A 6172-nucleotide genomic window follows, 5' to 3' on the forward strand; every position below is an offset into this window, starting at 1 on the left:
TGCATAAGCACTTTTCTAGCTTTTGTCTGCACTATTTTTGCCAATGTCGCATTGACCAAAGCAAGTTAGAAGGTAGCTTCAAGAAAAATGAAACAGATCACCTCTTGACAGATCTGCAATGTCAAGGCAAAGTTATGGGTTCATGGAAAAGAAACATTTGTGGCGATTTTTACTCTGCCACAGGCACCCATCCTCCTCCCCCCATTCTGGAGCCCTAGCCCTTTGCAGGCAGAGCACTCAATTTCTTTAGAGAAACGCTGTTCATTTTCGTCCAGGAGATAAAATCCTCCACTCCTCCACTGGTGATGGAGGAGGGGAAGATGATGGTGGAAGTAGAGCCCAACTTATTCAGCCATTTTTCAAATAACTTTTAAAATAATCTTCTCCTTTTACCTCATCCTCCCATGTCCACTCTCCATACCTGGTCCTTCTTTCCCCAAAGTGGCTCTGCTTCTGCTGCAACCTTTGCCTGAGATTTATTTTTCAGTTTGAGCCAATCTGTATTCACTCCAGGAGTTTATCAGACACTTTGGGCCACTACCCTCACCCTTTCCACTAATTTTATGAATGAATTTACCTTGCATTTCTTTATAATTTTTTCTATTTGTTTTGGAGAGGTAAACACCTTTGTTCCATTCAGTGTCTTCTACTCAAAAGCCTCTCATTAAATTTAAATCTATTATCTCTGGACCAATATAGCAGTTAAAAACGTTATATTCCTCCCATACATACTAAGAGTGGGTGATTCAGACAGAAGAATCTAGGTATATACGCTCTATTGTGGGAAAGAAGAGCTAAAAGATCGTACAGTTTCCCAAAAACAACAACTGTGGCCTATTACAACTATTTTATATTCGTGATGTCTGGTGTGAGGGAGAAGGAAGCATTATTTCCTTTGTTTAATGCATTACCTGAGGCTGTTTTGTGTACTCTATGTCTCTCCTAAAGCTGGGGTTGAGATTTCATCATTTTCCGGCTGCTTGTGCTGTTCTGCCTGCCTTAGGCAAAAATTTTAATATAAAAAGAGCAAAGGGACCAGAGCCTGGGCAGCCTGAGGGGCAAGGAGACAGAGGGGAAGAGAGGGGAAAGTTGCTTAACTCTCCTCTTCCCTGCTGTTGCCACTGCCCCTGGGGTCTCTAGGACCCTTTAGTCTGCATATTAGTTGTAAGCCCTCCCTCTGCCTTTCAGCCATCCCGTCCACGGGGCCCCCCTTCCTTTTGATGCCACTGTAAATGACCAATGAACATAATATTCAGCCTCAACTGTAATCAAATATAAGCAAATTAAAATAATTAGAATAACTATTTGCTTTGCTTTTAGATTAGCGATAATAAAATAATACATCATAATAATATGGGTGAGGGTGTGGAGAAATGGACAGCCTCATACACTGCCTGAGGGAGTGGAAATTGGTACAACATTTTTTACACGGAAGTTGGAAATACTGATTAAAGTTAAGACTTCAAATCTTTTTTTAGCTTGTCCAAATGTTTACACACACACACACACACACACACACACACACACACACACACATATATATATATTCAATTGAAGTACAGTTGATTTAGAATATTGTGTTAGTCTCAGGTGTACAACAAAGTGATCATATATATATATATATTCTTTTTCAGATTCTTTTCCATTGTAGGTTATTACAAGATACTGAATATAGTTCCCTGTGCTACACAGGTCATTTTTGTTTATCTCTTTTATATATAGTAATGTGTATATGTTAATCCCAAACTCCTAATTTATCCCTCCCCCTCCTTTCCCCTTTGGTAACCATAAATTTGTTTTCTATAAGATTGCAAACCTTTTGAAAGAGTAGTTCCTTACATACAAATGTGCAATGAAATCTACACATATGAATGATGTCTAACCTCGCTAGTAAACAAAATATGCAAATTAAAACGAGATAGCATTTTCACCCTATTAGAATATCCAAGACTTAAAAGAACGTCGATGCCCATTATTACGAAAGTTGAGGATGTTCATGGATACCTTAGTACAAGCTGTGTGGAAGACAGTTTGACAGTATGTATCAAAATCATTAAACAGGTGAAAACCTTTTGATCCAAGAATTCCACCTTTAGGAATGTATCCCAGGGAAATATCAGAGACATGTACAAAGATATGCATACAAGGATGTTGATCTCAACACTGTTTATGATTGTGAAAAATTTGAAACCATCCAAATATCCTTCAGTTAATTACTGGCCAACCATAACGAATAATACACTGTATTACTGATCATAAGGAATCAATATGGAGGGACTTCCTTGGTGGTGCAGTGGTTAAGACAATGCAGGGAGCCCACGTTTGATCCCTGGTCAGGGAACTAGATCCCACATGCATGCCGCAATTAACAGTTCGCATGCCACAACTAAGGAACCCGCCGGTGCAACCAAATAAATAGAGGAATCAATATGGAAAGATAAGCAAGATATATCATTATTTTTAAAAACAACTGTCAGGGGCTTCCCTGGTGGCGCGGTGGTTGAGAGTCTGCCTGCTAATGCAGGGGACACGGGTTCGAGCCCTGGTCTGGGAGGATCCCACATGCCGCGGAGCAACTGGGCCCGTGAGCCACAATTACTGAGCCTGCGCGACTGGAGCCTGTGCTCCGCAGCAGGAGAGGCCGCGATGATGAGTGGCCCCCACTTGCCGCAACTAGAGAGAGCCCTCACACAGAGGCAAAGACCCAACACAGCCATAAAAAAATAAAAAAAAACAACTGTCAGGGCAGCGTGTTAGTACGGTTTCACTTTTGTTTTATGATTTGTGTGTGAAATATGTATATATGCCTTGCTTATTAAATATGTAAATAATTGATTAAAACATATACCAAGCTGTTAATAGTCTTTCTTTCGGGGGGTTGTGATCCTAGGAACTTTACTTTTCTCATAATATATACTTAAGTTTTAATGTTTTACAAGCAATGAGTAAAACAATAATAAAAATTAAGAAATTTAGAAAAGTTGCTCAGCTTCTCTGATAAATAAAAGCAAATTAGAAGAATAATGAGATGTAATTATTGTCTATGATGTTGAGGAAAAAAAATTCCAAGATTAACACTCAGTGTTGAATAGAGCCCTCATCTCTAAACTTCTTTGATCAACCCCATGTATTAGTAAAACTTTTTGACCTCAAACACTAAATATATATGCTTATGTGATTGTTTTTTATAAATGAAGATGGGATCATATTATTCATCCTGTTCTGCCACTTGCAAATCCATGTGTACACTGATGCTCACTGCAACAATTTTTGGCATAAGAAAAACTGGAAACATTCAGAACGTCCATCAACAGGGGACTTGTTAAACGAATTATTGAACATTATTAGTCAACATATGTATTGGTGTAATAATCCGTCGTCAAAGGGAGTGAGGTGGTTGTACATTATTGACATGGTAAGAGCACTGTATCAACACATCACATCTGGAAGTACATACAGGAAACGTAACCTCAGTTCACGGCGGGGGAGGGGTGGGGAATGGGAAGCTAAGCAGGGAATTTGCTTTCCATTGTTCTCATTGTGCTGCTGACAATCTCTAAAAACTTGTTTGTATAACTTTTCCCATTAGCAGAATACTACAGATGTAAAGCAAAAGCAAAAATAAGACGCTTGAATGAGTAAAACAGAATGTACACATCTTAAAGTTAAATTAGTGGTTTTGGTGTATTTGTACTAGCTCACAACTGAGGATTGAAAAAATTCCTAAAGGGATTTGAGGGAACAGGAAACGCGTTCACGCTTCGAAGCTGCTCAAGATCGTGCTTATGAAGGAACATTTCTAACGTTCTGAGCAAGTTTCGTTTTGCTTCCGTTGAAATTTAAAAATTAAAAAAAAAAAAAGACCACCGGGGTCAGGAAGCTAGGTCTCCCGGGTAAACTGCACGCCCCTCCCCCTCCCCCCGGCTCCCCCCCTCCCCCCGGCTCCCCCCCCCCACCTTCCCCTCCTCGCCGTCCGGGGGCTCCTGATCCCTGGCGCCCAGCCCGACCCCGCCCCGCGCGGCCCCGAGGCAACTTAGCCCGGCGGCCCGGAGGGGCACCAGGGACCGCGGTGGCCCGAGCGCAGCCAGAGGAGGAGGAGGGCGCCCGCCGTGCAGCGCAGCTCGCATCTGCGGCCGCGCGGTCCACCTCCCGCGCCGATTCCCCCGCGTGCGTCCCTCTGTCCGCGGAGCCGGCGGGAGGCCCCGGGCTCTGGGCGCTGTATGGGAGGCCAAACCAGACCGATGGCGGCGGCGGCGGCGGCGGCCCTGTCGGGCCTGGCGGTGCGGCTGTCTCGCTCGGCCGCGGCCCGCGGCTCGTACGGCGCCTTCTGCAAGGGGCTCACGCGCACGCTGATCACCTTCTTCGACCTGGCCTGGCGGCTGCGCGTGAACTTCCCCTACTTCTACGTCGTGGCTTCAGTGATTCTCAACGTGCGCCTGCAGGTACATATTTAGAGCAACTAACTCTGTGGCATTGGGGGGTGCCCAGCAGGATGGCTGACCTCCACCCACCGCCCTAGAGCAAAGCGACCAGCTCGCCTCGCGCACACAGACTTGCCGGCCTGTCTTGCCATTGCCCCATCTTTTCATATAAATGCGCGGCTAGAAGTCATTTGCGGAAAGCCTGCAGTATAATCAAAAAAGCCTAAGATATAATGAAAAGTTGAATCTCAAGGAAATAGCTAATTCAAAGAACAGAACTTAAAAATCTGAAAATCCTCAGAAATATCTGAGAAGTTCTTGCATCCATAAAACAAAAGACAGCACCGAAGGTAGGGAAATGACAATAAGCACAGGATGCCCTAAGGGGGAAAAAAGGAAAAGTTACTAACAACTTAAAAAAAGATAAACTGTACAAGAATGGTCCAAATAGGAGGCAAATCCTCCAAATTAGAAAAAGAAGTGAATAGACTTCCAACTGAATGGAATCGATTCCAGGCAACAGAAATTTATCGCATGATCGGGAAGGCATACATTTCTTCATCCCAAAAGAAACGACAACGGCAAACAGAACCTACTGGGAAAAACAAACATTTCAAACTGTACAAGGAGAGCATGCTTCACATATGAAGCAACCTCAAACGTGGCCTGTTTTTCAAGCGTTGCCTGGAGTGTGAGAAAGGGAATCTGAACGCTGGCACGTGGATCAACACTCAATCCAATCATAGCGTTCAACTTTGCTACTCAGTGAACAGTGTTTAAATAATCATTACAATGGAAATATTAGTTATGCTTTTTCATTTTTAGAGTAAATCTCTAGGCACAGCAGGGGAGACTTACTTATAGTTATAGAACAGAGTGGGAATGTTAACCAACTTTGACAAGTACAGGCAACAAGTTGGCAGGCAGAGAGGAGGAAATGGAACAGTGGTGTTATTCTCCTAAACTAGGAAGTCCAGATACTGTCTCTAGTTGAAAGAGTAAGACAGATTTAGGGGTTAGATTTTTAAAGTGAACAAGGTAACAAACAGAAGAGTTAAAAATAGTGATACAACCATATGGAGGGGGGGAGGAAAACCAAGGGGACAGCAGGAAGTCAGCAGAAAATGCCTCAGGTCATCAAGTTAAGAAATAGTAAGAAAAGCATATTATTAGGAAAAATGGAGTTAACCTCTAAACAGACATGTGAAAGTTTTTGCCTCTGGGTTGGGAAAGCAAAAGTTGAGAAGGGTGGGTGGGAATTTACTGCTTTTCATTATATGTCCTTTTGTACTGGTTGATTTTTCTAAATCCTTTATATGCATGTATTACTTTGATTAAAAGTTAAAACTTATTACACATGAATTTACTGCAATTAGAAGGAAATCTGGGGGAAGTGGGGGTACATGAGTTCAGGTAGATTCTGCCTTCCTATCTTTCTGCAATAGTGGATGCATATCCTAAAATGTTCCTGAATGACTGCATGAAATATGATTTCCTTGCTTTCCAAGCAAACCGTAAGACCATAAAGAAATGCCTCATGAAATGGCCAGTAATCTTCAGGTAGCCCAGAGCTTCCTTACTCTATGTAACTTTTCACGAGTTAACGTCTGCAATGTCACAGTTAAAGTAAAAACAAAAAGTGTGATTTAATTTTTCAAAACTGAAAAATTTAAAAACTGGAAAATTGGACAAGTACCCCATGATGTTTAGACAAGGTTCTTACACTTTAATATTGATCATAATGGCAAGAC

General features: G+C 42.3%; 1 pseudogene across 1 annotated transcript; it reads left to right on the top strand.

Annotated features, from left to right (window-relative positions):
- The first annotated feature begins 3991 nt into the window (after positions 1-3991).
- On the top strand, positions 3992-5898 carry LOC309621049 (small integral membrane protein 10-like protein 3 pseudogene; annotated as a pseudogene). Its single transcript has one exon. The product of its transcript is annotated as a small integral membrane protein 10-like protein 3 pseudogene (transcript).
- Positions 5899-6172: the final 274 nt, after the last annotated feature.

The sequence above is a fragment of the Balaenoptera borealis genome, assembly GCF_965194805.1.
Source record: "Balaenoptera borealis genome assembly, chromosome: X".
Lineage (NCBI taxonomy): Eukaryota > Metazoa > Chordata > Mammalia > Artiodactyla > Balaenopteridae > Balaenoptera > Balaenoptera borealis.